This window comes from Pteropus medius, unplaced genomic scaffold (genome assembly GCF_902729225.1).
Source record: "Pteropus medius unplaced genomic scaffold, Ma_sr-lr_union100, whole genome shotgun sequence".
In the NCBI taxonomy this organism is placed as follows: Eukaryota; Metazoa; Chordata; class Mammalia; order Chiroptera; family Pteropodidae; genus Pteropus; species Pteropus medius.
Window position 1 is genome coordinate 23,053,188 of NW_024354500.1, and position 13,205 is coordinate 23,066,392.

The window sequence follows — 13,205 nt, forward strand, 5'->3', positions numbered from 1 at the left end:
AAGACCAGGTGTTGAAGGCATAAGAAAAAAAAAAAAAGTTATATGCCTGCGATTTAACTACCCACCACAATCTGCTCAGTCAGGAATTTATGACCAGATCATCCTGTGGCATTACTTATTATAAAATTTTTTTCAGCCACAGGAGAAAGGAGACAATAGACTACTTGAGTTTAAAAAGCGAAACAAACAAAAACAAAAACAGAAAACAGAATTTAACCCAGTATATTTGAAGATCTAATAGGCTTTATTAAGCTATTCATGAATTGAGTAGCATCTCATCTAGCAAATAAATGGATACTCCTAGGGGTTGTACAAAAAAGAATGTTTTTATAGAAAGAAGGATGGGGCAAAGGAGCTATTAACAAAAAAAAAAAAAAAAAGAATTATTTTGGGGATGGGACATCTTTTTGTGGGGAGTGGAGGCAAAGGGAAGGGTTTTTATCATGCAGATTGCCTCTTCTTTCTATGAGGGATGAAAAAGGCACAGGTGACAGATTACTGGTGCTTGACCAGAAAATTCCAGACTAGTCGATTAAAATTGCATATCTGGGAGGGGCTGAAATTGTAATTAGATTAGGTATTAAATCTAGGTTTGATATCATGAACTTTCACAGCAAGCGACAACTTTTTGGGCCTGTGGTTATCTCTTTAACACTAGTAATAAAATTATTTAATATATAAATATATATAATATATATAAATATTGAAAATATTAGTCTGCTGTTTTAATTTTCTGCCTTGTAGAAGCAGCAGGGTCAAAAGCTGAACCTGGCGTGCATTTAAATTAATATTAGTAAGATCTAGAGTATAGTGTCCACTTTCGAGACTTCTAACAGAATTCATCACATTTCATTTTTTGGTACTAAGAAATGATTTCCCAGTTAAGAGAGTTCCCCAGGCCTGAAACAATTCCAGTGTCTTTTGAAGTGTGAATTCTATTCAGTATTTTTTTTCTCTTTCTTTAGTGCATACTTCACTATTGTCACAAAAACTATGAGAAGAAATCCCACGAACTGTTTCAGTAAGAATTTAATTTCATTCAGAGCAAAATAAGTGGCTTTCAATGACTCCCATTTTATTTAAAAGCATAGCAACAACAGCAAAAATTATCAAGATCCTTCTCACCACTTTCTGGCTATAACTTTTGCCATTATTTTCAACAAAGGGGCAATAACTTTTTATTTTTTAATTAAAGATAGTTAAATATTTTGTGACACACAACATAATTGTTGTATTTAAGAATAACATTAATATTATAACAAATGAAGTTCTTCTCAGAACTAATTCAAAAGCCCATCAGAAACAAGTAAAGGAATGTAAAGGCATTGAGAATAAAGGGATCTAGTTATGTAGTTTAGAATGAGACACTTGGCAACTAAAGTTTAAATCAAATGGACTGCATTAATGTAATGTCTACTCAGAAGAGAATTGCAATAATAAAGTTATATATTAGTCCTTAAAGTTATGAGTAAAGATCTAAACTAATTTTCTTCTATTACTGTCTTGGTTGATAAATGAGATTTGGTGTGAAATGTTCTAGCTAGATGATGAGAAAGCTATTATTCTTTAACTTATTATTATTATGTGTGAACCAAAAATAGATCTATCTTAACATAATATTTTGGGTTATATCAAATTTAAAGATATGGAATAACGTTGTATTAGACATAGAATATTTGTTTAAAATAAGGAGATTAAATTTAAAATTTTATCTCTATGACAAGTCACGCTTTCTAAAATGTTTAAGTCTAATTTTAGTCATTTTACTACATTTCTAGTTATTGCTGGTACATGAGAGTATCAGCAAAAATTCCTAAAATAATACAGAAAGGAAAAACTTTCAAGCAGACAATTTGCAAACCAGGGAGACACAGCCTTTTGTGGAAACTGAAAGTGTGCTCCACCAACATAAAGGGGGAGACATCTTTTATAGAGAAAGTTTCTGCCCAAGTTCTCAGTTTGGTCCATTTTATGCAAATGAGATTTCCAAATTATGCAGTTCTAATGATATAAATTGTGTAGTTCTGTTTGGTCAGTACAGATGCAAATAAGGATATAATTTGTGCAGTTCTGATTGGACAGGGCAGGTCTCAGTCCCTTGGTTGAAAGACAAAACCAGGAACTTCCTTGTAGTGGTCATCTCAGAGAGTAAAACAGGCAGGGGCATAGTACAGGAGTTTGAAAGGCCTCTGTCAGCAACAGCCACTAAACCCTGGTTGTAATTTTGGTCCCAGTTACCCATGAGAAGTCCATTTTGACAGATGTATTTCTTCTCAGGGTTCACAAAATGAAGATTAAAATTTTCATAAAACTCATCTTTTTCTTTCTTTTTTTTTCTCTTTTCTTATCTCTCTTTTATTTTTTTATAATTGGAGGACTTTAAAAATGTGTTTCATTACATTTAATAAGAGATTTCACTTTAATCATTTGCTTGATGTCTTTCTTCTACTCCATAGTATGAGATATTCTTATATCTCTTTAGTTTACTAGTCTTTTCTAAGTTCCTAAATAGTATCTGAAATATATATTCATCAACTAAAATATTAATAAACAAAATTATGGATAATATTTTGTAGAAATAGTTGATGATTCTCTTAAGAAAATTATTACCAAGATAATTGTTCCAAGGATGTAGGAGGAGCTACAAACAAGAAAATATTAAACGTATGTAATATTTAGTAATCAAATCACAATTACTATTTTGACCTAATATTAAGGTCTATGAAACTTAAATATATGAATAGCTAAGTAAATATTTTTTAAAAATAAAATTAATATTAAAAATAAAAGTCCATTTTTAGGAAAGATGTCAAGAAGTCAAAAGGCTTAGTCCTCCTTGCTTTATGACTAAAGAGATTTTTGTTTATTTGTTTGAAGCCTGAAATTTTTAATGAATCTTTCAAAGATCTGCTTAAACATATAATTGTACCAAGTGATAGAACACTGAAAACATCTTGCCACACTGTCCATCTCCTGAAGTATTCTATACAAAATTATATTAATTATTTATAAAAGGATATTAGTATCACTAGTAATTAATAACCAAGACAGTTCCAGACTTAGTTCAGTTCTAGTTCAGTTGAACTGAGAATCCAGCTAAGATGGCCAGAAATCATATATTGGGTGTTCTCTCAAACTTGGAAAACCTAAAGGAGAATTGAATGTAGTACTGATGAAAAGTTTATTTTCATTTTACTCAATCCTCATGTTTGAATTTCATTAGAAAAGGCAAACAAACAAATAAATAAATAAACATAATCAATAATTATCCAGGTAACTGAGCTGCCAAATTCTGAAGCTAGCTTAAATGACTTATTGAAATAATGAATGTAAATTTAACTGCATATTTTCATCTGAGATAGAATGAAAATTTAATAATAATTAAATTATTATTTTTTTTTGAATGCCCTTTGTGTGCCAGGCAATGCTCTATATATTAGTTCTACAAATGATGGTGAACAGATCTTAACTCTATTCTCAGACAGATAGTTAAGTCCACAAATAAATACTGTATAATATAAGGAAAACACAATGCTTTCACATTGAATGAGACAGAGGAATTTTTAATGAGTTTGTAAGAAAATCTTTCTTGGAAGTATTCTAAGAATACATCATGTAACAAGAATCCAAAGACATATGATCAGGACACACTAGAGAAAATAAAAGGAGTTCAATATGCTTAAAGATGAGTTGTCACCCATATATAGAAATTTGCTCATTTATAGTCCCCAAGGTCCTGTTAAGGAAATTTGGTTTTATCTCAAGAGAAAAATCAGGAAGTCATTAAATAACTTATCTTTAAGCAAGTGAGTAAAGTGATTTGAATGCTGAGACTTTTTTTTTTTATGCTATCTATGTAATAGTTTAAAGGAGGCAAGAGGATGGAATTAAGATAAGATTTTCAAATATCTTTGTTCTCTTGCTTTGAGTAAGAGTACAAACTACCAGGTAGAGAGAATAAATAAACTCAAAGAATAGTGTGAATATAGAAATGTGTAGTATACAAGGAAAGCAGTGCTTAGATGGAAATTTATGCTATCAAAGGCATATATTAGAAAACATCTAAAGTAAATAAGATTTTGCCTCAGGAAATGAAAGAAGAAAAGTAAAACCTAAAGCAAGCAAAAGAAAATAAGTAATAAAACATAGAGTAGAAATCAGTTGAATTAAAAATAAGAAATTAATAGAGAAAACCAACATAACCAAAAGATGGTTCCCTGAACAGATTGATAAATTGGTAAATCTCCTAACCAGGATAATCAAGAAAAAAAGAAAACACTAACTATCAGTATTAGAAATGAAAGGAAATTATCAATACTGATCTTATGAAAATTAAAAGAATAATAAAGGAATCCTATAAAAACTTTATGTTATAAAATTTAAAAACTGAGATAAAATGGAGCAATGCCTTGAAAGACACAAGCTACCACAACTTACATGATGAGAAATAGATAATCTGAATAAGCCATATGTAGCATAGACATTGAATTAGTAATCAATAGTGTTCTAAAAAAAGAAATAACATATCACTGATGATTTTATTGGTGAAGTTTGACAAACATTAAAGGGGTAAATAATACACATTCTTTACAGTCTCTTTTAGAAAATAAAAGAAAGAGACCATATTATAATTAATTCAATGTGGTCAAAATGGCTCTACAACCAGAAAACAGAAAGTTATTACCAGATAGAAAGCTATTGAGCAAAATCTTTCATGTGTATAGATGCCAAAGCTCTTAGCAAAATATTACCAAATCAAATCCAATATGTATAAAAAATAATTATACATGTAGACCAAAGAGAATTTATTTCAGGTATGCAAGGCAGTTTCAACAATTGAAATCAATTGATGTAATCTGTTGCATCAATAGACTACAGAAAAAAAAAAATATATGCATATCAATTGTTGCAGAAAGAGCATTTGACAAAATTTAACATTCAGCAAATGGGAGTAAAAGGAAATTTCTCCAACTTGCTAGAGAACATTCACAAAACTCCTACAGCTAATATCAAACTGAATGATGAGAAACTGGGAACTTTTCCTCTAATCTGGGGAAAAAGGCAAGTATGTCCTCTCTTACCATTGGTATTCAACATTATACCAGAAGGCCTAGCTAGTGCATAAAAGAAAAAAAAAAAAGGTATATACAGAATAAGAAAAATTAAACCTTATTATTCTTCACAGATGACATTGTCTATGTAGAAAATCCTAAAAGTTCACAAATAAATAAACTTCTGGAACTAAAAAGCAATTATTACAGGGTAACAGGGTATAAGTTTAACATGCAAAATCAATTTCTTTCCTAGATACAGAATGAACATTTGGAATTGGAAATTTAAAAAAATCCAATTTATATTAGCACCACAAAAAGAGAAATGCATAAATCTAACAAAATATGCACAAGGGCTACCTGAGGAAAATTATAAAATTCTAATAAAAAAAATCAACGAAGATATAAGTACATGGAGACATAGTCCTTGTTTGTGAATAGGAAGAAAGTATTGTAAAGATGTCAGTTCTTCCCAACTTGATCTATTGATTCAATGTAATCACAATCTAAATCCTAGTGAGTTATTTTGCGGATATTGACTGTCGGAATAAGAAAGGTCCAAACCTGTAGAAACTTCTAATGAGTATGTTTGAGCCAAACTGATGACAATTGCTGGGAAGTAAACTTTCAATGCACTAAGAAAATGCAGTTTATTTTACACATTAGAATCAAAGAAGGAGATATAAGGAAGATTACATGAAATCATTGGTAGTAGATTAAAGGGTCAAGAGAAAGCAAAGCCAGGAAATCTCTGGGATTGGATAAAATGTAAAATAGAGAGAAAAATAATTCTTTCACATTGGTGGATACAGGAGAGTTAATTAAAATTTATATCACATAGAGATGGTGTGTGGGGGACAAGATATCCATGAGGGGTTCTGTGGTCTCTAGTTTGTGGTCTGGTGTGATGGGTTTTGCCCTGAGGAGTCTAGAAAAAAAAGGGATTATTTTGACATTCCAAGGGTATGTTATCTTAGATATTTAAAGTAAAGACAGAGCTTTGTCAAGAAAGCTACAGGCCAGGATGCAACTACCACTATGACCTGATTTTAGTTAGCAATTTTTATGTTCAGATCATCCTATGTGGTTATTTTCAGTCTCTGAGTTTGTAGGGCCCTCCGTGCTGGCCTTCCCTGAGCTCGTCAGGAAAGAAGAGCCTATGAAGGCATAATGAGTAAGTATGATGTGGTAATCTGGATGGAATCATGAAACAAAAGGACATTAGATAAAAACTGTAAAAATCTGAACAATTATGTAATTAATTAAAAAATCATGCATCCTATTAGCCTCTATTTGCAATAGATTCTCTAATAATTACTTAGGCAATATGTCCCAAAATATATTATAATTTTGGGTAAAATTAATTTAAATGTATAATTTAAATCTTTGCAGTAACAAATTATCATATTTAAATCTGTAGTTTATTTTTTCACCTAAAAGTTTTAATTTTTCTAATATTGTAACTTTTTTCCAAAATATCTTATTCATTCATTTTAACTCAATTTTTATATAAAATTGTTACAATAAATAAAACATAAATTCCCCTAAATTTATTTTTTGATGATGTCTTTACTGAAAAGCTACTTACATTTTCTTTCTAGTAACTTGTCATTGGCTCTTTTAGGTATTTATAATAGAAAATTATGCTATATTTTAAAATAATAGTTTTGTATTCTATTAACTTCCAAAGAGTAAACTCAGATTCTTGTGCACTATTAATCTTTCTTCTTAGGTTGATATGAGAAGTAAATTAGAATTACAAAATCGTTGTATCTAGTGAGCCAAAACCATTAATTATTATAGTTATAGTAATAATAGCTGTCTCTTTGTTAGCTCTTTTATATAATTTTTTTCTAACTAAAACGGAGAGCAACATCTCAGAGATATTTACATGAGTAAAAAGTATATATTATTAACGTTCTCCCCACTGCTCACATTGAGATAATTATTCTGATTTAAAAACAATGCATACAACATAGATAATTTGTCTTGAGAAATATTAAGAAAATATGGAGTGAGAGGGAAGTATATTTTATAATAATTGTTCAATATTATTTTATGAACTGTGTTTTTATAATTTATTAATTCTTAATGTATAAAAAGCTGACCATTTTGATTAAGATGGAAGCAAGGAAGAGAAGTGTCATCCGTCAGTTGCTTACCCTAGTTTATTCACTAACGTGTAAATTAGGCTTAGATTTAAATCTCTGCCCTTCACTACCAGCTGCATGACTGTAAAACAAGTCTTTCCATTATTAGCCTAACTTCCTTATATATAGAATAAGAATAATTTTACCTATATCACAGGGTTTTATGTAAATTTTAAAGGGAAATTGTAAGTGGCAAGACACATTTAGTTTTTATTATATCAAGTTTTATTATAATCAAGATGATTATTATATCAACTCTAATATTAATGGAGGCAAACATAATATAATTTAAATCAAGTCATAAATTACCTTGAATTCAAATAAAAAGAATATGGGAGATGAAAAACAAATTATATTTAAGACCTTAACATTAAGTTTAATAACAAATAGGTGGAATAAAAATTGAAAGAAGTGATAATTTTTACAAAATAGATAAAAGTTTTGATATATAAGTATATTATAAAATATAAAAATGTATAATATGATTATTTTAAAAAGTAATAATCTAAATTTACATTAATTATACTTGAGTTGGGAGTACCCTTTGAACATTAATTTTTCTTTTGCATTTACTACAGAGGTTAAAGATAGATGCTCAGAACCTACTTACAATCCTGAAGAGCAGAAGTGAAGTTTCAGAAAAGACAGGTGGTCAACCAATTAAAATATTTGAATCTCAAAAATCTTAAACATCCAATAAATTGCATGTGAGAATTCAGAAGTCAGAGCACATTGCTTAGGAATAATATTTTCTTTAAAACTGACAAATATATTAAAAGATGATAGATACAAATTAAAAATTATATTTTACTTTTAGAAAAAACAAAGCAGATGAGAAATATGGTAGATACATAAAGTTCTAGTATTATGTTTATAAGGCAACATATATATTTAGTTAATATTATATAATAAATGAACTTAAAATAATTGTGACATTGTCTCTGTTAGCATTTTGTCCTCAAACAGCAAATACTTTTAAATGTTAGGTTACATTGGTTTTCTTTGAACTGCCACGCATTCACTGAAAGATTTACCTTTGCTAACTTTGTGAGTAAATCTAGGCTCTAGTGACTTAAAATATGAAATTGAATCAAAGAGAATAAAAGAGCAAAGAGAACAAAAGTTGATTACTAGTTATAAAAAGAAAAACACATTTATAATTTACAAAGCTTAACTCAAAGGCTTTAATAGAAGATAAAACATTATGCATTCCAGGACTAGAGAAGTAAACAGAATTGGCCTTGTTAACCTAAAAATAAAAGCCAAATGAGAGGCAACAAGCATTTATTTGGGATCAAAAAGAATTGCAATTATTGAAGCACAGATTCAGATAGAAATCCAAATACAGAGTGAGGGCAAGGGCTTTTTATGAGAAAAGGAAGGGAATAACTCTATAAATAGAAGAAAGAGATTCTCATTGGTGCTAACAAGCTGAGTTACTCTTTAGCTATACATGGCTGGTTACTGAGATTCCAGCTTCAGAAGGTTCATATTCATTAATCCCTGTGGTCTGCTTTCCTATTAGATTTGCAAACAACTGTTTGTAAAACAATGTTGATCTGGCCCAATTCCAAGTAGTCTCCCCATTCTCACCTCTGATTTCAAACATTCCAAAGTTCAAAGAGCAAGATGGGCAAGGCAGTTCCTGTGGTATGGCAACTCAGATTCCATTTTAAAATGGTTCCACTTACATTAACTTTTACAGCCTTCATTTTGTTCTAACATATTTTATAATGGAATGGGCAAAACCAAGGTACTATTTTTAGTATAACAATTAATGCACTGCATTTTCTAGTAATGAATTAAATATATAAATTAAAAATATAATTTAAAATAAATATAAAATATAAAACAAAATGTGAATTTGTTAAATATTGTTTAGTGTAATTGAATGCCTATAAAATATTACCTATAAATAGTCTACATTATTAAGATTTACATATGTTTCCAAAGTATTGGCATTATAAATATATTATATAATTCGCATAATATGAATGCATTATTAAGCACATTAATTTTCTTCTAATTTAAAATATAATTTTTACCTAACATTTTTAGCCTGCCCTTCTTTTTCCTAAAAAACGAAGTCCTTCCCTTTAGCATATTGTGGAATTAAACCAAAACAATAAACTTTTATTTCTTCACAAATGAGAGATTTCCTGGGAGATTATTCTACTGTCTATAGCTTCTCCTCTACTATAGACTGAATTGTGTCTCAGCCATAATCTCCAATGTGACTGTATTTGAAGAAAGGGACTACAAAGAGGTAAATAAGGTTAAATGAAGTCATATGATGGGGCCCTGATTCAATAGATTAGTGTCCTTATAAGAAGAGACACCAGACAGCTTGCTCTCTCTCTCTGTCATGGTCACAAAGTCATGTGAGCACATAGCAAGATGATGGCTGTCTACAAACTAGGAAGAAAGAAAGTGCTCACGAGAAATTGAATTCGTCTTGGACTTTCCAAACTCCAGAATTGTGAAAAAATAAATTTGTGTTGTTTAAGCCAACAAATCATCATAATAATAAAAGTCTTTTGTTTAGTAGACTATTTTATACTATAGAAAAAAATTGACAGGATATTCTTTTGAACAAACAAAAATTATCTGATAAATAAGTAAATATATTTACATGGGATCAACTATTAATAAACCTTTATTTGTTGGATATAAAAAAATAGATCTGAGAATAATAAATAAGTTCATGTATGTAGGATCCAGAGGTCTTTGACTTTTAATATTTTAACTATAAAATGAAATGTATAGTCTGTCGAAAGATTATATAGTGAAGATACAAAGATGGCAACGGGAGGTGATTTTGAAGTAACAGGATGTAGATGCATTGTAACAAGATAAGTAGTTTGTTAGCTTTCTGGTTGTTTGTTTGCTTATTTATTTGGCTATATAATAGGTTTTAAGAGGTTTGCCCCACTTTCCTTCCTAGACAGTGAGAATTTGATCTCTAGGCAGAAATGTCACTTCTAGTACTGGGTATCAGCATGAGCGGTGGAAGGATAATACTCAGCTAAAGCAGAGAATCAAAGATAATTACATTCTGAATCCTAGACTAGACTTTTTAGGAATACATTGAAGTGATATACAATAAACTCAAAGGAGCAGACCCATATCGAATTCCAGATACAAACAAAATTAGAAGCAGTGAGCAAATTAAAAACCCTAGCAAGTGTCAAAGTTACAGCCTGGAAAAATCTCATGAAATAAAATCCTAATAAAGAGGCTAATTTTATGGAATATAAACTTCCAAAATTTCTGGGATCCTTTTTAAGGGAATTATACTTATTCAACAAGAGAATACTTAAATATTTAGTGAACATTACCTATGTGCTATGTACCAGGCCTTATGGCTGGTGTTCTTTACAGGAAGTTAGATGTGATATTTGCCCTCATAAGTCATGCAAAATACTAAAAGTGTCAGCTGACTAAATGGTAATATTATTATAATCTCACAAGTCCCCTCATGAGCAATGCAGGGTGCTAGGAGATGCATAGCAGGACCATTTGACATATATAAAATGATAGGGCATCTCCAGAGAAGTGACAATGAGGACGAGAAGGAGTTATTCAGGCAAAAAGTAGGTACTACAGGTTCAATCAGAGGAAAGAGCACAAGAAAATGAATGAGTTCATTCAATATGGTTAAAGATAAAGTATAGAGAGTGAGGGAAAGAATGAGAGACTGAAAAGTTAACAAACATGGACCATATCACAAAGTACTTTATATGGTGTGTATATTAGTTGTAGTTTGAATTTTAACAGAATTATTGGGCATTTCTAAATTGAAGGGAAATTTTGTTTCTTAGAAAGAACACTATGGCTACAGTTTTATGGATGGCATAACAAAGGGTAAAATTGGGGTTGTTTCAGTAAATTAAAGGGGAGATGATGTAATCTAGATTAAGGAAACGATATATAAAATAGAAAGCACTAGTTTTAAAGATTTTTTTTCAAAATAGAGAGATTGGTGATTATGATTTAAGAATGAAAGAGTAAAAAAATTAAAGATAACATTGAAATAATTTTATATATATTAAGAGCTCACATATTTTCTGGTAACTCTAAGTAATTTAAAACACCTTTCTATAACCCTATGAGACTATTTTAATAACCAACTTACAAATAGGTAAAAGAGTTAAATATCTTGTGAATTATCTCATTACCAGTAAGTTATAGAACATGAATCAAAATACTAATTTCTTTGATTCAGAAACATGCATTCTTATTCACAATACTACATTTTAAAGAGGCAGTGGGTCTTTTGATACATGCTAAATTCAGTTACCTATTATATGAATATGTCATTTAATGAATAATCTGAAAATGCCATAAATTGAAATGAAGTCAGTATTTAAAAATCTTTTAAGAATTTGTAGATGCCGGGGAGCCAGAGTTGAATGAATTTGAGAATGAAAGTACATGGTGGTAGTTGCTCTTCATAGTTAATAGTCTGTGGCTTGCATTTTAATTTCCCTATCTCTTTTAAAAAACAGAAGTTTTAATTTTTTATGAAAACCAATTTATCATTTTTTTCATGTTTCGTCATTGTTACATTTTTGCTTACCTCAAGGTTGCAAAGATATTCTCCAATACTCTATAAAATATGTATTTTTTAAGCTTAGCTTTTAAAAATTACTTAGTTTGTGATACATTTCATTTAATTTGTGTGCTCCTTTCATTTCTTTCTGGATTGTTTTTAGCTCTTTAATGTGAAGTACTTGAACATATTTTGTTACATATAACAATATTCATTTCAAATGTTATCTTTTATAAATGGTGTGTAAGGCTTAATTTAACTTTCTAATTGTTTTTATTTCTAAATATACTTAAAAAACAATTTATATGAGTATATCAATTCATATGAGCTTTTATCCTCTTATCTTGTAAATCACTTCTTAGTTGTAGTAGCATTTATTTATTTATTTATTCATTCATTCATTCATTTATGCTGTCTACATACAGAACCATAACCCTATGAGCTAAGAGAGTTTTACCTCTTTCTTTCCATTCCATATGCACTTTATAATATTTTCCTGCTATGTCACACTGGGAAGGATCTCAACTACAGGGAAGGATCTCAACTACAAGGAAGGATCTTTCTTGGATGTTGTGTTCCATGTCAAAGGAAAAGTGCTCAGATCGAAAATTTATCATGGTCAGGTAAAAGTATAACAACAAATAATTTCTGAACATACATGCCACTTTTAATTTTGTTTCTTCTGGAAGTAAAGAAGCCACATTGTTTCCATAGCATTCCAAAATCATGAGCTATTCTGGAAGGGTATCTACTATCAGTGTAAACGTTGACAGCTTTGCCTTTGTCTAGGATGCAGGACTGTGTGCTCTGTGTGTGATAATTCAGCTTGTTGGATGATAGAAGCGAAAGGCAAAGTTGCCACTTCTCTTATATGAAAGAATGTTGATATTGCATATCCAGCACAACATTTGTTATTATCACTTTTGAAATAAGAACCATCAGTAAACCATGAGAAGTTGCTGTTACTAAAAGGAGTTTGCTGCAGATCATCGTGAGGGATCAGATCTGTCAGCGTTAAGCAGTCATGAAGGGTTTTGTCGTTAATGAAGCGGGGAAGGGCAGCAGGAGTAAAGTTATTACAAGATGAAAGGGTTATGTGAAGAGCCATTAACTAAAGGATTTTATAGGACATGAGGTGGCTGACTGAAAAGTGGTGAGTACGATGAGATTTCAGGAGGGCTTCTACTGTGTGGGGTAAAAAGCTAGTTAAAAGAAGATCCCATAGTGATTTCCTCAGTGGCCTTAACCAAAAGGGCAGTGGCAGTAACAGCTCTAAAGTCAGTGGGATATCTCTGAATTATAGGGTCCAGTTCCCAGCTATAGGTTGATGATGGTCTCCATGTTTTGGGGTGAGTACCATAAGGGCATTCTCGTCTTTTCACATACAAAAAGGAAAAAAAAATCTGATCTTTGGGATCCCCAAGGGCAGCTGGGTTTATCAAACTCTCCTTT